Source organism: Martes martes (genome assembly GCF_963455335.1).
Source record: "Martes martes genome assembly, chromosome: 7".
In the NCBI taxonomy this organism is placed as follows: Eukaryota; Metazoa; Chordata; class Mammalia; order Carnivora; family Mustelidae; genus Martes; species Martes martes.
In genome coordinates, this window is record NC_137894.1 from 124,387,442 (window position 1) to 124,409,921 (window position 22,480).

Below are 22,480 nucleotides of genomic sequence, written 5' to 3' on the forward strand. Positions count from 1 at the left end.
ATCAATGACAAAACCCCATTTGCTCATGTGCAGTTAATTCCCACCCTCCCCCATGCCTAGGAACCACGGATCTGCTTTCTATCTCTGAATTTGCCCTCTCTGAACATTTCGTATAACTGAAATTGCAAACATGTAATTTTCTTTATCTGGCTTCTTCAACTTAGCATGGTGTCTGTGAAGTTCATACATGTTGTAATACACAGCAGTAGTTAGCTCCTTTTAATTTCTGAATGGCCAGAGGGAACTGAGGTCAAATGTTGACTCTGTCACTTCTTTCTGGCTACATAACCTTGGGCAAGTTGACCTCTCTGAGCCATAGTTCCCTCATCTATAAAACAGGGATAATAATATCACATCTTTCATAGGACTCTTGTGGAAATTAAATAATACCTATAAAGAGTTTGACATGTAGCCTAGCACACAGTGAAGGCTCTATGAACAATACTTTTATTACTGTTATTCTCCTGAGTAGAATGAAAGCTAGAACAGACATTAGAGACTTGAGGTTGGAGGTGCTGCCATGTTCATACAAAATTTAAAAACAAAACCAAAAACAACACGAGGTGTGGTATTTGACTAAGGACGTGGAGTACGAAACAGATCTTGGGAAAGAGAGGATAGGATCAGAAACTACTGGGGCGGGGCGCCTGGGTGGCTCAGTGGTTAAAGTCTCTGCCTTCTGCTCGGGTCATGATCTCAGGGTCGTGGGATCGAGCCCCGCATCGGGCTCTCTGCTCAGCGGGGAGTCTGCTTCCTCCTCTCTCTCTGCCTGCCTCTCTGCCTACTTGTGTTCTCTATCTGTCAAATGAATAAATAAAATCTTAAAAAAAAAAAAAAAGAAAAAGAAACTACTGGGGCACCAGGGCTGGCTCTGTTAGTGAAGCACTGGGCTCTGGATTTCGGCTCAGGTCATGATCTCAGGATCGTGTGAGATGGCCTGTGTTGGGCTCAGCCCTGGGCCTGGAGCCTGCTTAAGATTCTCTCTCTCTCCCTCTGCCCCTGCACCACTCCCCACCCCTCCACTCAAGCACTTGCTCTTTCAAAAAGAAAAAAAAAAAAAAAAAGAAACTATCTTGCTTCCACCTCAACTTACTGCCTTATTAATATAAACTTACTGGTCTATCATCTCCATTAGCAAAACTTTGCCCAGACAGCTAACTTTATTGTTCTTTACTGAATCCTCTTGAAAGACACATCCATGCTTCAACAGAAAGCATCAACGGTTTATATCTCAAGACCCTTAGAATCCCTCACCCCAAAATCAAGATCCTGCATGGAAAGAATCACTTTAAAGTAGATTTAAAATTTTGTCCTGGTTTGAGACTAAAAACCCTGTATTTCTGGAGCTCTGTGTGTCCTGGGTAAACAGGGCTGGTTGGCTGCCTTACTGCACAATCCCACAGCTGTCCCCGCCCTGCCCGTCTCAGATACTTTTAGACACTATTGAGTTGAGGTGCCCTCTCTCTGCTTGTTCAGTAATAAACTTCTTGCCAGAGCTTTCCATGGGAGGAGAAGGGTTTAAACGGCTGTCAGTCAAATATACACTAGTTAGGAGAGTTTGCGGTCTGGCAAACTGCTGGATGAGAGACTATTGTTGAACAAGATGAGCTTGAGAGAGTGGCCCAAGAGAATGTTCCAGTGAAAGGCAGCCAGCTGAAGGAGCTCCGGAGGTAGCGAAGGAGAAATGAGAAACTGCTGTGGGTTCCATGTGACTAAAGGAGGCTGTTACCTACATGGTTGAAAGACGTAGGAGAGGCCAGGAGAGGGGAGATACAAAAGAGGTGGATTTCTTTTTCTTTTCCTTTTTTTTTTTTTAAGATTTTATTTATTTATTTGACAGACAGAGATCACAAGCAGGCAGAGAGAGAGAGAGAGAAGCAGGCTCCCTGCTGAGCAGAGAGCCCAATGCGGGGCTGGATCCCAGGACCCTGAGATAATGACCTGAGCCGAAGGCAGAGGCTTAACCCACTAAGCCACCCAGGCGCCCCAAAATACGTGGATTTCTTAGGGCAAATCTAAGACAGGCAAGAGTTACCACAAGAACCATCAAGGAAAGGAAGCTGCTTTCTGAGGTAAGAAGACAGTCAGTTGCTCATGCTCACAAGTGACTTTAAAAACAACAACAACAACAAAACTCGGCTGAGAGAGAGATAAATACTGTATGACCTCACTTTTATATGGCATCTAAAAAAGCCAGACTCAGAGAAATGGAAAGTAGAGTGGTGGTTACTAGGGGCTGGGGAGGGCTGGGGTCAAAGCGTACATCCATTTATAAGATTAACAAATTCTGGGAGTCTAATGTACTGCCTGGTGATGATGGCTAATAATGTAATAAGAATACTGCGTTACATCCTTGAAAGTTGCTAAGAGATCTTAAAATGCCTTCACCACAAAAAAGAACTGTAATTAGGTGACAGGATGGAAGTGCTAGCTAATGCTAATGGCGGTAACCATTTTGCAGTAATGTAAGTCTGTCAAATCAACACCTTGGACACCTTAACCTTACACAGGGTTACATGTCAATTATATCTTTAAACCTAGAAAAATAAAATCTCTGCTGAAGTCAGAAGGGGAGGGGGCAGGAGCTGCTACCTTAGCCAAATGGAGACAGGTGTCAGAAGTGAATGCAGCTGGATAACCTTTTCTAGGAAAGCAGAGAGGAGTGGTAAGTGAGCACTCTCGGAGCTCTGATAAGAGGAAAAGGGTGAAAGAGGAGTCCAAAGTTGAGTAAAGTTCCAAGCCTGCATGGGAGGGTGAACTTGACTGGCTACAATTTTGAGTGAAGCAATTACAGCCCAAGAGTGCAGGCGGCTAGCTATGTTGCCAGGACACTGGGGACGCCGAGGGAAAGAAAATATGTATATCATGCCAGCATGATAGGTTGGCGTAGAGCTGTCCCCCAGAGTGAGGACAAGAGGTGAGGAAGGCAGGGCCCCTGGATCAGCCCCCGGGAGTCCCTGAGTGACTGCATGGAGGAGCACCGCCCAGGCCACCTGCCCCTCCACCCGGTACTGTCCCATGAGCAAGAAGTAACCAGTTCCCTTCAGGCTGTTACAGAGCTTTAATTTTGTCTATTTCTTAGCTATTAGCCTACCCAAACTAATACAATAAGCATCAATAAAATTCTTAAAATACAGAGCATAGTGTTCCATGTGGTTGTCTCCGGTAGGTAGGTTTGGAAGCTAAGAATGTATACTTTTCACTTTTTATTTTATCTTATTTTTTAAATATTTATTTATTTATTTTAGGGAGAGGGAGTGCATGCATCTGTGAGCGAGGGGAGGAGCAGAAGGAGAGGGAGAGGGAGACTCCGCCCTGAGCTGAGCAAGGAGCCCAATGGACACTTGCTCACCTTGCCAGGGCTCAAACCCAGAACCCTGAGATCAGTACGGAGACCAAAACCAAGAATCAGATGCTCAACCAACTAAGCCACCCAGGCACCCCTATTTTATCTTGTTTGAAGTTAAAAAAAAATGAAATAAAAGGCACACAAAAAGTCCTAAATTAAAAAAAAACACACACAAAGGAATAGATATTCTATATAAAAATTTTAAAAAATATATAAAGTGTCAGATACTCTGCTTCAATCTTCAAGTATGCTCTTCTATGGAGTGGGGCCATCTAGCCGTGTCGGCAATATCTGAGGATCTTGAAGCTTATGGAGTAGAAAAGCCCAGCATTGGAGATTAAAGGGTAACCAGGGACTGGGTATACTTATCACTCAGGATCGTTCTACCTGTGAGGGGGTGGGAGAACTTACTTAAGTGAAGCAGGTAATAAGCCTCTTCATTTTGCAGACAAAACAACAAAGACGTATTTAGCAAGAGTAAGTGAATGATCTCCTGTTACACAGACGCAACCCCAGGCCTTAACCTAGGACTTCTAGTAAATACTGCTTTATTTATCATTATTTTTAAGGGTGTTTAAAGAAGATCATCCACCAGAACTAAAATGAAATTTAACTACTCCTTATTGTTTAATTTCCCCCCTGGATTTCAAATAAAATGGACATTTCAATGACAAGTGTTAACAGTGCAGTGTTTTTACAAACCAGATCAGTAAGTTAGCATCCATTGGGCTCATCTAATCCTATGACAAGATTCTGGGCTTTGTCTTCTTCTGGGAAACATTTATTCATTCCTTTTTTAAAAAAGATTTATTTAATTGAGAGAGGGAGCGAGCGCGCGTGGGTGGGAAGAGCGAAGGGAAAGAGAATCTTCAGCAGCCCCCACACTGAGCACAGAGCCCGGTGGGGGTGGGGTGGGGAGCCTTGATCTCATGACCCCGAGATCACAACCCGAGTTCAAACCAAGAGTCCGATGCTCCGCCCGCTGTGCCACGCAGGTGCCCCTATTTGTTCATTCTTAACAGCAAATAACAGAGACATTGGCTTGTTCAGAACAGCTGTCATTGTGGCAGGCACTCAGTACCCCAGCCTACACCCACACAGTCTGGGAAATCAGCAAAGTGGTAGAAGAGAGTCCCCAGGTTGGGCAGAGAGAGGCAAGCGGAGGAGAAATGAAGGCTTAAATCCTTCTACTATTAAGGAACTTTCCGACATCTTTTTTCCTTCCGTTGTCCTGTGCCCCCTTCTCCCTCTTCACTGGCATTAGATCATAGCATTTGACTCTGCTCCTTAGTCTTAGAGATATTCGCCCACACCCTCAATGCCCCCAGTTCATGAGGAGAAAGAGGCCAAGCTGGGAAGCAAACTGAGGGCAAGGATGAAACCGACATGGCTTTTCACCTGCGAAGTAAGATGGGGCCAACGGAGTTGAGAAAGTTCCAGGCTTGCACGGACAAGGACCTTGAATTGGAATAAGAGACCTGAAGAGAAGAGGAGCTGCCCCAGCTGGCATAGTTGGAATTTTAAGAAATACAAATGCAATTAATGTGTAAAACTACTTCATGTAAAACAAGAAACTGAATGGGAATGAGAGCCAAAAACCTAGATATTGACCAGCCCCCGGCTTCTTTTCAACTTACTTGCATTTGATTTTCAATTTTTTTCTAGTCTGCTTTTAAGTACCTTTAGTTCAAAAAAAAAAAAAAAAAAAAAGAAAGAAAGAAAAGAAGGCAGGCCACTCTGTCTTTGACCAGGTCTGCTCGCTCTAGTGGGGAGAGTGGGGAGAGATTGGTTAAAACTAAAGGAATACTTATTGGACATTTATTATGTGCAACTTAACTGTGGGATCTGGGAGGTAGAAAGAAGTAGTAACTAATTACTTAACTACTTTAAAAGGAAGGTGTGTATGTATTAGCAAAGCCATTAATTTTCTTACCTTAAATACCTTAAATGCTGCACAGTACTGAGGTGAAAACTGGGACTAAGAATAAGGTAAATTAATTTTAAAGTAACATTTTCTGATAGGTTTCCTATCACATAATAAGTCACCCAGGTAGTATGAATTTACGTCAAGTAAATCAATTTTAAAATTGATGTATATTGAAAGAACACTTAATTTTTAAAAAGTTTATTCCATCTAACTATAAAGATAATATGTTGTAAAAAGTTTTAAGCACACTCATATCAAAAAGATGTGAAACCTCTTATTCCATGATATAAAGAAAATCAGGTTTTTTTCCTGTCTTTAAGTATGTTTTGTGTTTTTAAAACCATATTATATCAAAAGTATTCCCTCTGGGATTAAATAGTCTGTGGCGGGGCGCCTGGGTGGCTCAGTGGGGTAAAGCCTCTGCCTTCGGCTCGGGTCATGATCCCAGGGTCCTGGGATCGAGCCCCACATCGAGCCCCACATCGGGCTCTCTGCTCAGCAGGGAGCCTGCTTCCCTTCCTCTCTCTTTGCCTGCCTCTCTGCCTACTTGTGATTTCTGTCTGTCAAATAAATAAATACAATCTTAAAAAAAAATAGTCTGTGGCAACAGATTTCCAATGGTTGCTCAGTATTTCATATTAGACCCTTCTAGCTGAGCATTTGAGTAGTTTCCAAATTTTTGCTATTATAAATTAACTATGAGACAAATGGCTTTTATGTAAACTCACTCCTCTGTTTATTTTCTTGGGGAAAATTTACTGAAGTGGAATTACTAGATCAAAGAGTATAAATCTGTCAAAGCTCTTGGTATATACTAGGTCCTTAGCTTCTAAAGTCCTGATTTTTAGACTGGCTGTAACTTTTCAGCAATAGTCTATAAATTCACAGAAAAAGTTATTTCTAAATTATTAAAACTTTTCAATGAGAGAAATCTTAATTATTCTACTTTGGCTATTATCAATGAAGTATTTCAAAGCTAATGTTCCACAATTAAGGGAAAAATAATCTATAACTGAAAGGTGATAAGCATGATGTTGATGCATCTTTTAATTTATTGATCAATTAAAAAAATAATAGATGTTAATTCAAAGAGAGTTTATATCTTCAGATTTTTAAAGCAGGTTGAAGAAAATGTGAGTTTACCAGTAGATTTTCCACTAGAAATAGGACATTATAAAAATGATTTTCCAAATTTCTTGGAAGATACAGCTGATTGCATGATTATCTAATGGTCAGGACTAAAACTGGTACTCTTGAAACCTCCAATAAATTCACTTGACTCAGTTTAATGAAGCAGCGAATATTAGATCTTATCACACTATCTGCCATAAATCACACTTTTTATCTACCCAGTTATAGAATTATTATTTACTTGTGATTTTCAAAAAATCCACATAAAAGTAAAAACATCCTTTGAGGGTAGCATTTTATTTATTTCTGTTTTTAATTGAAGAGATATTATGAATTGCATTAGTTTTAGAGGGACTCTTTGTTTCAAATTCTGACTCTGAAAATTCTTAGCTGAGTAAATTTGGGCAAGAGCCCTGTGAGGTATGTATTACCATCTTCATTTTACATAATGGAAACTGAGGCTTAATGAGATTAAGTGGCATAGGGTATGTGAAGCTCTTTTAGTAGAATGCTTGCCCATTAAAGGTATTCAGTAATTGGTGGCTGCTATTAGTAGAAGTAACAATGGCAACAATCAATGTTCTATTGGCTTCTTTATAGAAAACATGAAATAGAAGATGGAAGTGGTCAGTGTTTCATCATTTTACAGGTGTAAGCTTTATCAAATTTATATTTGGAGGGCACCTGGATGGCACAGTTGGTTGAATGTCTGACTCGTGGTTTCAGCTCAGGTTGAGATCTCAGGGTTGTGAGATCGAGTCCTGCATTGGGCTTTGTGCTCAGCGTGGAGTCTGCTTGAGATTTTCTCTCCCTTTTCCTCACTCTCAAATGAATAAATGAATCTTTGAAAAAAGAAAAAAGGTATTTTGGGGGGCTAGACTGCATTCCAGCTGAAGTTTAAAACCCAGGAGAACTGTTTGTTTTCACTTAGGACTCTCAATAAGTTATAAAGAAACCTGCCATTCTTGTAATTTTCTCTTAGAAATCCTCAATGTCTTTTACCCATTGCTGATATGTAATTGCTACCTCTTTTGGATGTCTGTTGTTGTATAACAAATCACCCCAAACTTAGTGGCTAAAATAACGACTATTTTATTATAGAGGTCATGATTATGTGGATTAGGATTTCAGGCAGTGGTAAACTGTATTTCTCTTCTGCTTCACGTGGCCTTCACTGGGATCACTGGTTGTTTTTTTAGCAGTGACTGGATCAATAGAGAGGGTCTAAGATAACTGTGCTTTCTATGCCTGGCCCCTTGAAGGTGACTGTTAGGAAACTAGGCTTGGGGGCACCTGGGTGGTGCAGCTGGTTAAGCGACTAATTCTTGGCTTAGGCTCAGGTCTGATCTCGGGGTCATGAGATCGAACCCTGCATGGGTCTCTATGCACAGTGCAGAGTCTGCTTAAGTTTCTCTCTCCCTCTCCCTTTGCCCCTACCCCCTGCTCTCTGTCTCAGATAAATAAATAAATCTTAAAAAAAACAAACAAACAAATTCAACTCGGCCCTCTCCATCTCCATGTGATAATTCCCAGAAATTATGATAGCTTGTGCGAGGGTCTTGGCAGTGGAGAGGAAGTGGGTACATTTTTTGCATATTAGGATAGTAGAATCAACATGACATGGTGAAGGATTAGAAAGAGGTGATAAGCAGGGTGCCTGGGTGTCTCAGTGGGTTAAAGCCTCTGCCTTCAGCTCAGGTCATGATCCCAGGGTCCTGGGATCAAGCCCCGCATCAGACTCTCTGCTCGGCAGGGAGCCTGCTTCCTCCTCTCTCTGCCTGTCTCTCTACCTACATGTGATCTCTTGTCTGTCAAATAAATTAAAAAAAAAATCTTAAGAAAAATAGTAGGAAAAAAAAAAGAAAGAGGTGAGAAGGAAAGAAGACACAGGGATACCCCTCAGGTATCTGGAATTTGCAGTAAGATAAATGGATGTGCCATGCACTGGCTCAGCAAATAATGGAGGAGTGGTAGATTAGAGGGTGAGGCTGATTTCAATCTGGGCCATTTAAGTAGTGAGACACATGTGAGACATCTCAGAAGAGACATCAAGGAAACCAGCAGGTAAATGGCTTGATGCTAAAAAGAAGGGCCTAGACTAGGTGTGTAAACTTGAGAATAGTCGGTTAAGGTCAAATGGGAGAGAATCAAGGAGTAAGAAGAGAAGAAGACACAGGCCTAGGTCATATGGAACCCCAATGTTTAAAAGTGAGGAATGAGAAAGACCAGCCAAGGAGTGTGGAATTAGGGCACCTGGGTGGCTCAGTGGGTTAAAGCCTCTGCCTTCGGCTCAGGTCATGATCTCAGGGTCCTGGGATCGAGCCCTGGATTGGGCTCTCTGCTCGGCAGGGAGCCTGCTTCCCCTTCTCTCTCTGTCTACCTCTCTGCCTACTTGTGATCTCTGTCTGTCATATAAATAAATAAAATCTTTAAGAAAGAAAGAAAGAAAGAAAGAAAGAAAGAAAGAAAGAAAGAAAGAAAACTCGAAAAAAAAAAGTGTGGAATCACAGAGGCCAAGGGAGAGGGTCTAGGTAAGTTTAGAATGATCCACTGTTTTGAACCCTGTGTATAGCTGTAAGATGCAATAACCAGTTGTAGCACTGTGTTAAACATAACTGTATTTATTGACAGAATAGATAGCTTTTTATCTTTGGAATGCCAGCCCTAGGTCACCAACAATTTTAACGCATATTTTCCACCATTGTAATTCCTATTGGCACAATCTAAGCAAGAACTGGGAAGCCAACTCATAGGAAAAATATAGTGCGTTAGCAGGAGAAGGTTGAAAAAGCAGTGAAGGGATGGGTAGAAGTGGGAATGATGAGCCACGAGTCTTTCCGTAGCCCTACTTCAGCCAATTTACCAAATCACATCACCAAAAACGGGACAGGGAGAGAGGGAGGGCTGCTGAGGAAGGACATCCATGCAACTGAATGACATTATGCTCTTTAACTGCTAATGTTCTCCCTGAGCGTTTTCAGTAAGTGCTAGCAATATGCGATGACCTTGGCCATCAGCACACCTTAGTTCAGTACCTCTGCTTGCAGCAGATCCAACCTGGTGAGGGACTGACTGCTTCACAAATAAGACAGCTTTAGTTCTCTCCTGGGAGTGCTAGAGAAGTTGGGCTCACAGGAGATGAGTTAGATGAGACAGGTCATTCTATATTGACATTTGGTTTCGTGCTTTCTATCTATCCCAATTCTTTGAGGGAAGGAGACGGATTTTTCAGCTCTCTTTTTATCATGCGAATAGCATAATGCTTTGTTTATAGTCACTGCTTAATAAATAATTACAAAATAAAGGTATTAAGCATTTGTGTGGCAGGAGTCCAGAAATCTTTACTTACCCTTTGTGCCAACTAAAACCATTTACAGATAATAATGTAGGATATCTATTAGGCAAATCTGCAGAATGCAAGACGTATTATTCTCTTATTTTCTAAGATATTAGACTGACTACCTCATACATCAGAGAAATAGCCTTTTAAAAATCCACTTGCCAATTTATCCTCTTTTTAATTTTTGTATTTAGTAGTTTCTTTGCTCTATGAAATTAACTTTTTGCTCAGAGGGAGAAAATTGGTATTTCTAAGAGAAATGTTAATGCCTATAATCTTAATGAGGAAAAGGCCATAATTATAACAAAGCAGTTGCTTTTAAGAGCTGCAGGGTGTATATAGAGCTTCATTACAAATTAGTTTCTTTGATTTTTTTTTTTCTTGAGAAAGGGGCAGAGAATCAAATGAATAAATGAAGACTATATTTGGAGTCTGAAGATTTTGTTTTGAATTTAAACTGTTGTCTTTACTGACCTAGATTCTCAGTTCTCTTGAATATTACATTTTCTTTAGTTTCAATTTACTGTTCCTTTGTAAATTTCTCTGAAAGATATGTAAATAATTTATTTCTAGCCTTCATTTCCAACCTATTCTTTTCAAAACTATACATTTTCTTCTGAGTGTGACTTTAACTGCATCTTATAGGTTTTGATTTGTCATATTTTTATTGTCATTTAGCTGAAATTATTTTCTAGTGCCTATTGTGATTTCTTCTTTGATTCATGCTTATTTACAAGTGCATTGTTTACTAATCAGAGAAACTGATTTGAATTTTTTTTAAGCTATTGAGACTTGCTTTCATGGCCCTACATATGGTCAATTTTGATAAACGTTCTGTGTGTCCTTGAAGAGAATACGTACTCTGCAATTGCCGGATACAATATTTTTTACAAGTCAATAAGGTTGAGTTTGCAAATTATGTTGTTCAAGCCTTATTAATTTCTTATCAGTATCTTTATTTTTCTTGTATGGATGTTCTATCTGATAAAGCTCTATTGAAAAAAATCCCCACTATGATGGTGGGTATCTCTTTTGTTTTTTCAGTTCTGTCAATTTCTGCTTTACATGGTTTAAAGCTCTGCTCCTACAGATATTCAAATTTAGAATCATTATATCTCTCTGTAGTAATCCTTTTTATCATAATAAAATTTCCATTTTTATATATAGTGATACTTCAAGGTTAATGTATAGTGGCAAATTTATATCTGTTTTCTCTTGGTTCTTGTTTGCATGTTAATATTTTTATCCTAATACTTTTAGTCTTTCTATATCGTTGTGTTTAACGTATGTTCCTTGTAAGAAGCATACAGTTGAGTTTTTTTTAATTAACCTACCTGACAATCTTTGTATTGTAATTGGAATATTAAGTCCTTTTACATTTAATGCAATTAATATAAATACTGATTATTTGGTGTTAAATCTAGTATTTGTTTTAGAAGTTCTTTATTCAAATTTCTTGCCCTTTTTGTATTATTTAATTTATTTTATTTTATTTACTTGAGAGAGAGAGAGAGAGAGAGCACACAAGCAGGGGGAGCAGCAGTGAGAAAGCAGACTCCCCACTGAGTGCGGAGCCTGGTGTGGGACTCCAGGCAGAGCTCAATCCCAGGGCCCTGAGATCATGACTTGAACCAAAGTCAGATGCTTAACCAAATGAGCCACCTGGATGTCTCTTGTACTAATTTATTTTTGTGATGATATTCCTCATTACTGTTAGCTTGTTAGTTATCTGTTCTTTTACAATTATTTTAGTTGTTGCCCTATGGATTAAAACATATATTCATTATGGTGTTGCTGCTCTGAGGAACACAGGTGGCAGTGGCTAAGAAAGAGGGAAGATGGGGCAGCAAGCCAGAATGGGGGACAGTGTTGGAGGTTTGGATTGATGAAACCGTCATGAAGAACACCCCCTAAACTCCCATGATAGGTGTGGATTGTTATAGGGAAAGCCCATGTTGTTGACATCTTGCAGGCTTTGGTTCTGGATCTTGAGAAGGAAGCTGAGGAATTAGTGACAGTGATGCTTTTTAGGATTTGGGGATACTCCCTGCCCAAAAATTTCCTGGAAAATTGACTTGTATTAAAAATGAGTAAAGGGCGTAATAGGTTGGAATTTAGGGAAGACACAGAGGTTCCTATTAAGAGCAACGAGCTAATGATTGCATTTTAAAGAGATTTCTGTGATTGAGTTGTCTTTTGGAAGACTAAACCCACTTTAAGAGGACTTAGAGCTGGTCCTCACCTTGAGGAGGCAGTGGCTTGTTTATAAGAAGCCACTTCTGATTTAAGGATCTACCCAGTCTGCCTAATCAAGGAGAAGACTTCTATTTTTTTTTTCTTTCTATTCTACATGTACCAAAGGTGACAGCTGTCCCTTCTGTCACTGCAAATTTGCACTAGGAAATGAAACTGTACATCATGGCAAGAAGGGTGCTGTTTTCAATAGGTGTGCAGGGTTCAGCAAATGGAGATTGACAAAAAATGTGAGATTCCTTGTTACTGGGAAAATCAGCCAATGGGATGTCAGAAACCAACTACGCTTTCCATCCACAATAGAGGGCATTATGTTGATGGCCTTTTCCTGCCTCCAAGCAAAACTGTTGACCACTGCCTGAGTCACCAGAAGGGAAGGTGAAGGCTAACCAGCTCACAGTTCAACAGAACAAATTGTCTGTCCAGTCTAATTCTTCCCCTCAGCTGCAAAGTATTATGAGAATAGAAAGTTCAGAAAATGTTCCTAGCCCCACCCATCTACCACTTGTAATCAGTGCTCCAGGTGATGATGAAGATGTTGATGGTCAATTTTCTGAAAAAGGTGATGAAACCAAGACATCCATCCTGTAACTGCCTCCCGAAGTTCATAATGGATTATGGACAGCCTCTGCCCAGAAACCTGAGGCCAATTTGAAGCAAGGTGAATGTTTGAATTTTGGAATAAAAACTCTTGAATTAAATCAAAGAAAATGAAGGAAAAATCCAGGAAGCAAGGTCAAAGTTCTTCTGGAGTTTCCAGTCTTTTATACCAACCTCAGCTCATTCCAGGTCCTGAAAAAGAGAATGCCTGGACTGTAGCGAGGACACTAACTCTTTCCAGCAAACAAGGAGACTGGTTTGACTGAGTCTCACCAAGAGACTGGTAAAACAAAAATATTCAGTAGGTGGTGACGGCAATCCTCCATTAAAGCACAGCCTTGCACAGAGGTTAAGGAAAACAGTGGAAGCTACTACTAACACTGGCAAACCACCAAAGAAAGTTCATGTTTCCAAGTCGTAAGGAGTGTTTAGGCAAGTCAGCTGGTCTAAACGTGGAGGAGAGTCAGCAGAGAGAGTCACTAAAGTTGGTGAGATCCATGTGAAGACATTAGAAGAAATTCTTTAAAAAAGCTAATTAGAAACATGTAAAACTGCAACTTAAACTCAAGACAAAAGGACCTCCAAAAGTTGATGATTCTACTTTAAGAACAAGAAGCCTCTCCACTCTCGATTCGAAACCTTCTCTGAGATCCTGGCTGAAATGAAACATCAGCAGCAGGAAGCAGAGAGACAAAAAAGCAAAAAGGATGTGACTTGCATCAAGCTAAAGACTGATAGTGAAATTTAAAAAAAAACAACAACAAACAAAAAGGAACCAAACAGTGGTTTCGCCACCTATAGTTACCAGCAAAGAACAATCAGAGGAGCCTGCAGGTAGAACAAAGTCTATGCAGGTGGTGCACATCAAGATGCTGGAGGAAATTAAATAGGGGAAGGCACTGCAGGTACAGCAGAGCTCTGAGAGCAGGACCAGCTCCCAGCCTCCGCTTGAGGCCACCCCCCTCCCCAGGCATAAGGTAGCTTCTCCAAATCAAAAAACAAACAACAAACAAACAAACAAAAACAGCTATAAAAGAAGACAAACTTTAAGAAGGAAGTGAAGATGCTTCTCAGAGCAGTGTTTCTAGAACAGAGGCTAAAGAGGCCTCAGTAGAGACCACAGGAGTTGGCATCACTGAAACTCAAGTCAAGAGACATGAGACCATGAGACGGAAGCACATGCCAAAACAGCTGGAGAGGGGAACCTCACAGAAGGAAAAATCAGTGTTGACACACTTTGGGGGAGATGGAGACTCTTGGAATACTCAGACAACAGAAAAGCCAGTGCTCACTCCTGTGCTGGGCCTCACACAGCACCTGGCAAAGTGGCTTCCCACAAAGTCATCCCAAAAGACGGAGGTAGAAACCTCAGGCACTGGGAACTCATTACTGAATGTGAGATGTGCAGCACAGACCGTGGAAAAAAGGGGTAAAGCTAAACCAGAGTCAATGTGAAGCCATCTGTGGTTAAAGTTGTCTCACCCCCTAAACAGGCCCCCAGACACCAGGCCGTGGAGGTCCACCCTGCTGTGACTGCGAAGCCACTCAGCTCCAGGCATCCTACAGGAAAGCCCCACCAAAAAAGCAGCTGTGGTGGTGATCCCACTCCTTTCTGAGGACAAGTCAGTCAGTGTGCCCGAGACGGAAAACCCTAGAGTGATTGTGCTGCCTCCAGCCCAGTCCTCTTCAGATTCCTCCCTACTGGAAGTGTCTGGCCCTTCCTCCCAGATGGCCATGAGAGCCCTCCGACTCACCTCCATCTCAATAGGAAAGCCTCCCCTTTCTGTGGAGGATGATTTTAAGAAACTAATATGGGAGATTTCAGGAGGGAAATTGGAAGCTGAGATCGACTTGGATCCTGGAAAAGATGAAGATGAACTTCTGCTTGAGCTATCAGAGATGACCGATAGCTGAAGGTGGTAGAACCTTTAAAAAAAAAACTTGGGCACCTGGGTGGCTCAGTGGGTTAAGCCTCTTCCTTTGGCTCAGGTCATGGTCTCAGGGTCCTGGGATCGAGCCCTGCATTGGACTCTCTGCTCAGCAAGGAGCCTGCCTCCCCCGCGCTCTCTCTCTGCCTACCTCTCTGCCTACAAATAAATAAAGAAAATCCTTAAAAAATTGAAAAAAAAACCCCAACAAACAAAAAAACTGGACTTCGTTTCGTCTATTATAACATTTATCCAAGATGATCATTTCTTTAGTCTGGAATTTGTCCCAAGTCAGAAGTATACCTTTGAATTACCTTTATGTGTCCTGAATTCCTTGGGGTCAGATTTTTAAAGTCCCTTGATAAACATTTTGTCCATTTGATGCCATAGTTTAGCATCTATGAGAAAAATGTTCTTTCTTACACCTCTCCACAGAAAAACTGAGAGGGAGATCCAAGTTGAAGGCTGCAAGAAAACTTTGTGACTCCTTGAGGTGTTTGTCAGTTTGGGCTTTTTCCCCTGCTTTGCTATAATATTTCTTTTACGTATTGTCTTAATGTACTTATTCATGTAACCTGAGTTTGAAAAGGATGAAAACCAGCTGCTGCCTCTGAGGAGCAAATTCCACACTGCCACTAAACGAAAGACCCACTCCGTCTGCATTAAGTTGTATGTCTTTTTAAAGATATTTCAAGATTCAACTAAGCTTTAGAGAAGGCTGAGCAGTTCCGGAAGCTTGTAATCTGGACACAACTTTTTCAACCTGATTTCCATGCTTCTGCTGCTCTGTAAGCCTCTGAAGGGCAATAGCTAATTTACTATTATTGTAATTTTTTAAGGCTTTACATTGCTCTCAGGGTCTTCCGAAATGAATTTTCTATTTCTGGGATTCCCTGGATTCTTAATAAGAGATGGTGACATAATGATTAGAGGAATTTTTTTTTAGCATGAAAGTTGTCCCTTCTCTTCTTCAGTACTTGCCTCCCATTGGCATTGGATTATTACAGGGATAAAAATTGGTTACCTTTTTATTTCTAACTCTCCCCGCAAACTCCTCTTGCCCAGTATTTATTTGATGCTCTTTAGCCACCAGAGGGGGAAAAACGATCTCTTCAAGCTGCCAATATTTATCTCTGGACTGTAGCAGTACACTGAATTGTACTGTAGCGGGGATGATTGAGATGCTCTGGGGGTGTATTGTATACTTTCCAGTTTTCTTCATTTCTGAATTGAATTTTCTTTTCTTGATGTCAGTCTCCATATCAGCTCAAGGTTTAGACTTGTGAAGGAAAAAGGATGATGGGGATAAGAGTATTGAAAGGAGACATATAGTACATAATCAGAAGAAAAAGGAAAGAAGGACTTGTCCATCTGGATATTTTGCTGTCAGGTGGTCAATTTTGTTTCCCATAGGGAAATTGATCCACCTGTCATGTTGGCTCCCAAGGAACTGCTGTTATAAGTGGCTCATCCAGAATTGAACTTCATGTAGCCTTTTTGGGAATACGGAAAAGGAAGAAAGCCACAAGACTGTCCATTTAGTCTTGGAAATATCTGGATTATTCTGCACAAGTAAAAATAACTTGAAACTTGTGTATAAACACCTCTTTGCCAATCCATCTTCAGCTGACTGAAAGTTGTGTAACAGCCTTTCTCCAAAACAGGAGTGGAATGTTCTGGTTTCAGCACAGATTTACTACCAGATAGACTTCACACATATATTCAGAGCAGTCCATCCTAAAGCAACAGAATATACATTTTTTCTTGAGGGCACATGGAACATTCTCCAGAGTAGATCACATCCTGGATCACAAATCAGGTCTCAACCAGTAACAAAAGACTGAAATCATTCCCTGCATGTTTTTGGATCATAATGTTTTGAAACTTGAACTCAATCACAAGAGGAAATTTGGAAAGAACTCAAATATATGGAGGTTAAAAAGAGTACCCTCCTAAGAATGAACGGGTCAACCAGGAAACTAAAGAAGAATTAAAAAATTCATGGAAACAAATGAAAATGAAAACACAACTGTTCAAAATCTTGGGGATGCAGCAAAGGCGGTCCTAAGAGGGAAGTACATTGCAATACAAGCCTTTCTCAAGAAACAAGGAAGGTCTCAAATATACCACATAACCTTATACCTAAAGAAGCTGGAGAAAGAAGAGCAAGTAAGGCCTAAATCCAGCAGGAGAAGAGAATTAATAAAGTATAGAGCAGAGATCAATGAAACAGAAGCCAAAATAACAGTAGAACTGGTCAATGAAACTAGAAGCTTGTTCTTTGGAAGAATTAATAAGGTTGATAAGCCCCTGGCCATACTTATCAAAAAGAAAAGAGAAAGGTCCCAAATTAATAAAATCATGAATGAAACAGGAGAGATCACAACCAATACCAAAGAAATATAATTATAAGAACATATTATGAGCAACTGTATGCCAACAAATTAGGCAATCTGGAAGAAATGGGTGCATTCCTAGAGATGTATAAACCAACAAAACTGAAACAGGAAGAAATTGAAAATCTGCACAGACCCATAACCAGCAAGGAAACTGAAGCAGTAATCAAAAATCCCTCAACAAACAAGAGTCTGGGGCAGGATGGCTTCCCAGAGGAATTCTACCAAACATTTAAAGAATAATTAATATTCTTCCGAAGTGGTTTCAGAAAGTAGAAATAGAAGGAAAACTTCCCAACTCAAGCATTACCTTGATCCTAAAACCAGACCAAGACTCCACCAAAAAGGAGAATTATAGACCAATATCCCTGTTGAACGTGGATGCCAAAATTCTCACAAAGATACTAGTCAATCCGTGCATTAAAAGGAATATTCACCATGACCAAATGGGATTTATTCCTGGGCTGCAAGCATGGTTCAACATCTGCAAATCAATCAATGTGATATACTACATTAATAAAAGAAAAGACAAGAACCATATGATACTCTAAATAGATGCAGAAAAAGTCTTTGACAAAGTACAGCATCCTTTCTTGATCAAAACTCTTCAAAGTGTAAGGACAGAGGGTACATACCTCAATATCATCAAAGCCATCTATGAAAAACTCACAGCAAATATCATTCTCAATGGGGAAAAACAGAGAGCTTTTCCCCTAAGGTCAGGAACATGGCAGGGATGTCCACTACCACCACTGCTATTCAACATAGTACTAGAAGTCCTAGCCTTGGCAATCATACAACAAAAAGAAATAAAATGGGAGCACCTGGGTGGCTCAGTGGGTTAAGCCTCTGCCTTCGGCTCAGGTCATGATCTCAGGGTCCTGGGATTGAACCCCACATTGGGATCTCTGCTCAGCAGGGAGCCTGCTTCCCCCCCACCCTCTGCCTGCCTCTCTGTCTACTTGTGATGTCTGTCTGTCAAATAAATAAATAAAATATTTTTTAAAAAAAGAAATAAAAGGCATCCGAATTGGCAAAGAAGTCAAACTCTCACTCTTTGCAGTTGATATGATACTTCATGTGGAAAACACAAAAGGCTCTACTCCAAAATTCCTAGAACTGATACAGGAATTCAGTAGTGTCAGGATATAACATCAATGCACAGAAATCAGTTGCATTTCTATACACCAACAGCAAGACAAAAGAAAGAGAAATTAAGGAGTTGATCCCACTTACAATTGCACCCCAAACCATAAGATACATAGGAATAAATCTAACGAAAGAGACAAGGAATCCGTACTCAAAGAACTGTAAAGTACTCATGAAAGAAATTGAGGAAGCCACAAAGAAATGGAAAAACGTTCCATCCTCATGGATTGGAAGAACAAATATTGTGAAAATGTCTATGCTACCTAAAACAATCTATACATTTAATGCAATCCCTATCAAAATACCATCAATTTTTTTCAAAGAAATGGAACACATAATCCTAAAATTTATATGGAACCAGAAAAGACCCAAATAGCCAGAGGAATGTTGAAAAAGAAAAGCAAAACTGGTCACATCACAATTCCAGACTTCAAGTCTATTACAAAACTGTCATCATCGAGACAGTATGGTACTGGCACAAAAACAGACACATAGATCAATGGAACTGAATAGAGAACCCAGAAATAGACCTTCAACACTGCGGTCTACTAATCTTTGCCAAAGCGGGAAAGAATGTCCAATGGAAAAAAGACAGTCTCTTCAACAAATGATGTTGGAAAAATTGGACAGCCACATGCAGAAGAATGAAACTAGACCATTTCTTTATACCACACACAAAAATAGACTCAAAATGGACAAAAGGCCTTAATGAGAGACAGGAATCCATCAAAATCATAGAGGATAACATAGATAGCAACCTCTATGACCTTGGACATAGGAAGTTCTTATTAGATATGTCTCCAAAGGCAAGAGAAACAAAGGCAAAAATGAACTATTGGGACTTCATCAAGATAAAAAGCTTCTGCACAGCAAAGGAAATAGTCAACAAAACCAAAAGACAACCGACAGAATAGGAGAAGATATTTGCAAATGACGTATTAGATAAAGGGCTAGTATCCAAAATTGATAAAAAACTTAACAAACTCAACACCCAAAGAACAAATAATCCAATCAACAAATGAGCAGAAGACATGAACAGGCATTTCTACAAAGAAGACATCCAAATGGCCAATAGACACATGCTCAATATTACCGGGCATCAGAGAAAGACATATCAAAACCACAATGAGATACCACCAGTCAGAATGGCTAAAATTAAGAAGTCAGGATACAACAGATGCTGGTGAGGATGTAGAGAAAGGGGAACCTGCTTACACTGCTGGTGGGAATGCAAGCTGGTGCAGACACTCTGAAAAACAGTATGGAGGTTCCTCAACAAGAAAATAGAGCTATCCTATGACCCAGCAATTGCACTACTAGGGATTTATCCCAAAAATATAAATGTAATAATCTGAAGGGACACCTGCACCCCACTGTTTATAGCAGCAGTGTCCATACTAGCCAAACTATGGGAATAACCCAGATGTCCATTGACAGATGAGTGGATAAAGAAGATGTACACACACACACACACACACACACACACAGGAATACTACTGAGTCATCAAAAAATGAAATCTTGCCATTTGGAATGATGTGGATGGAACTCGAGGATATTAAGCTAAGCGAAATAAATCAATCAGAGAAAGATAATTATGTAATTTCATTCATATGTGGAATTTAAGAAACAAAACAGGATCATAGAGGAACATAGGGGAAAATAAACAAGATGAAATCAGAAAGGGAGACAAACCATAAGAGACTCTTAATCATAGGAAACAAACTGAGAGTTGCTAGGGTGGGGGATGGGGTAAATGGGTGATGGACACTGGGGAGGATACATGATGTAATGAGCACTGGGTATTATATGGTACTGATGAATCAAAGAACTCTACCTCTGAAACTAGTAACACATGCTTAATTAATTAAATTTAAATTAAAAAATAAGTACTAAAAGAAAATAAAACATATTCATTACTTATAAAAGTCTAATGGAATTTAGTACTGGTAGCATTTCTCAGACAACTCAAGGACTTTAGGATACTTTAACACCATTTATAACTCTCCCATCCTTTGTTTATTTGCTATTGTGTATTTTAATTTCATGGATATAGGTAGTCCTTGCTTTGCATGGTCCCAATATGCGTAATGTTAAATTACCTTTATTTAGTTAAATTTAAATAATAGCTGGTCCCAAAAACATGGTTCAGGTTGTGGCTACCATTATATATTAACTGTGAATAATGAATAATTGCACAAAGTACGAGCTTTGCTGCTATCTCTCCAATGTGTGCATCACTATGTAAGTAACAAATGCATACAGTGATAGGTGACTAAGTACACCACTTCTTTCAAAGTCATTAGTGATTGGTCCCTGAGCACCTGCTATTCAGTCCACAAACAGCTTTACTGTTTGTGCAGCTGTGTTGCCTCCTTGTCTTCCAGTGATAAACATATGACATTTTATAAAAGTGAGTAACTGGAAGAGGGAAATGTCCAGCAGAGATGAAGGAGCAGCAAAGAAACAAGATGTGATAATGCTGGAAATGACATTTGAATTATATGTAAATGGAGTCATAGGAGAAATAGCTGACCATGTGAATGTGATACTGCCACCATTTGAGAGACTCTAGATATTCCAGAAAAGGAATCAGTGAAGGCAAATTGTTGACATCAATGAGAAAAGTGATTGCAAATAGAAGGATGAAGATGTCCCAAAAGAAATGATGCTGATAAAAAATATATGCATTAAAGGAGCTCTTAGAAATATTTTATGACATTGAAAGAACAGAGAATTAAATTTTGGAAGCTGTTTCAGATCTAGAAAGAAGTATGACAATTTGCCAAAACATTGATGTGATGCTCTTGCAAGTTACATAGCAAAGAGAAAAAAGGCATGCACTGTTCAAACTAATGTTTTTTTTTTTTTTTACAAAGAAAGAATACATTTTAGTTCTAAATCCTTTTTAACATTTAAGATTACAGTGTGCTAAATATCAGTTTACTATTTTTCCTTTCCCTATACATTTATATTGAATAGTAAAGGAAGTTTTATTACTTTCATAAAAATTTTAAAAGTCACAAAAAATCATAATTTTTTTCTCTGATTATAATGAAACTTTCCATAGTTTCAGCATGCAGTTTCATGATCCTATACTATCATGCAGTGCAAGGATTGCTGAGATTTTAAACCCAGTAATATATTTTTTATTTTGTTTTGTGCAGCCAAGGTTCATTTATATTTACCTTTTCATTTATTTTTGTTTTTCATTTACTTCTGTACTTCTGTACTACCATTGAGCATTATTTCCCTTTAAAATTGTTGAATGAAAAATCAGCTATCAATCTTAGTGCTACTTCTTTGAAACTCTGTGTGTCTTTCCCTACTTTGGCTGGTTTTAATAATTTTCACGTTGTCTTTTTTTTTTTTTAAGATTAATTTATTTATTTTAGAGAGAGTGCATAGATGAAGGGAGGGGCAGAAGGAAAGAGGGGAAGGAAAATCCACGTTGAGTGGGGAGCCCAATGTGGGGCTTGATCTCAGGACTCTGAAATCATAACCTGAGCCTAAAGCAAGAGTTGGACCCTCAACTGACTGAGGCACCCAGATACCACTTGTCTTTAGTTTTTAATACCTTTACCATTATGTACCTTGACATGGTTCCTTGTATTTATTCTCTTGGGGTTTGCAGTACTTCTTATATCTGCAAATTGATTCCTCTATGAGTTTTAGAAAATTCTCTTCAAATATTGCTTCTCTCATTCGTTCTCTTTTCTTTTTTTGGGTCCCAATGTTAGGTACACTAGACTTTTTACTGTGCCATATATTTTAAATATTTATTTATTTATCTGGAGTGGGGAGACAGAGAGAGAGAATGCATGCATGCAAGTCTGGGGGTGGGGGAAGAGGCAGAGGGAGAAAATCTCAAGCATGCTCCCTGCTAAATGTGGAGCCCAATGCAGGGCTTGATCTCATGACCCATGAGATCATGACCTGGGCTGAAACTAAGAGACATTCAACTGACTGAGCTACTCAGGCACCCTTACTGTGCCATATATTTTTAAATTTTCTTTTTTTTCCCCTTGATGCTGTAGGCAGAATATATTCTTCTGCCTTATCTTCCAGATTATTAATTCTATTTTGAACTGCATCTAATGTTATAAAACTCATGTGTTTAGATTTTCAGTTATTGAATTTTTAAATTCTTGTTTCTGTTTGATCCTTTCAATAGTTTCTAATTCTATTTTGAAATTCTCTTTAAAATTTTGAATATATTCTTATAGTTATTTTAAAGTCTGATAACTCTGGTTCTCCAATACTCCCATATTTGAATCTTCTGTGAGTGTTTTCTGTTGTTTGTTTTCTTCTCTTGATTTTTTCCATATATTCTTGTTTTGTTTTGTTTTTATGCCTGGTTATTTTTTATGGATTCAAAACTAGGCCTTAGCCTTCATGAGGGCTGATCT

The 22,480-nt window shown here is 39.4% G+C and overlaps 1 protein-coding gene and 1 pseudogene across 2 annotated transcripts in view; one reads left to right on the forward strand and one right to left on the reverse strand.

The window, feature by feature from the left end:
* The window catches only part of TSHR (thyroid stimulating hormone receptor), a gene marked incomplete at both ends in the record, with an annotated part of 165,525 nt that overhangs the window by 43,752 nt on the left and 99,293 nt on the right, over positions 1–22,480 (reverse strand). The gene's annotated exons all lie outside the window — the stretch shown is intronic.
* LOC308346052 (zinc finger CCCH domain-containing protein 11A-like) lies at positions 4,668–14,514 on the forward strand (annotated as a pseudogene). Its single transcript has 2 exons — positions 4,668–4,754; positions 12,037–14,514. The product of its transcript is annotated as a zinc finger CCCH domain-containing protein 11A-like (transcript).